Source organism: Dicentrarchus labrax, unplaced genomic scaffold, assembly GCF_905237075.1.
Source record: "Dicentrarchus labrax unplaced genomic scaffold, dlabrax2021, whole genome shotgun sequence".
Taxonomy (NCBI): domain Eukaryota; kingdom Metazoa; phylum Chordata; class Actinopteri; family Moronidae; genus Dicentrarchus; species Dicentrarchus labrax.
The window spans coordinates 26,238,593-26,239,025 of NW_026136702.1; positions in this window are offsets into that span (position 1 = coordinate 26,238,593).

Below are 433 nucleotides of genomic sequence, written 5' to 3' on the forward strand. Positions count from 1 at the left end.
TATTAATGATAATTTACTGTTAATGAGGAATAGTTACCAATTATAATTCTTCAATTATAATAATGACCTTTTACTTTGTGGTGCTTTACAAAGCGGTCATGACAGTGAACATTCCACAACTCACCTGTCAGGTAAGTAAATGAATGGAAAGAATACAGGCATCCATTTTAGATTTTTAGTTTTTCTTTGTTTTTTAAAAATAATATCATATACAATAATTACAAGCCACACAAAGACACGCAAAAGACAACATAAAAAAAGACCCAGCGATACAGGGAAAAGGGGAAGAAAATAACTTCATTCAAAAGTCTATCACAGCCTCACTTTCAGTCCTGCGAGGTAACACAACTGTAGAGATTCCGTTTGTATTCCTGAACAGCAGACCAACCGGTAAATGAATGAAGGAGGCCGCGCGCGACGTCACTCTGATTTC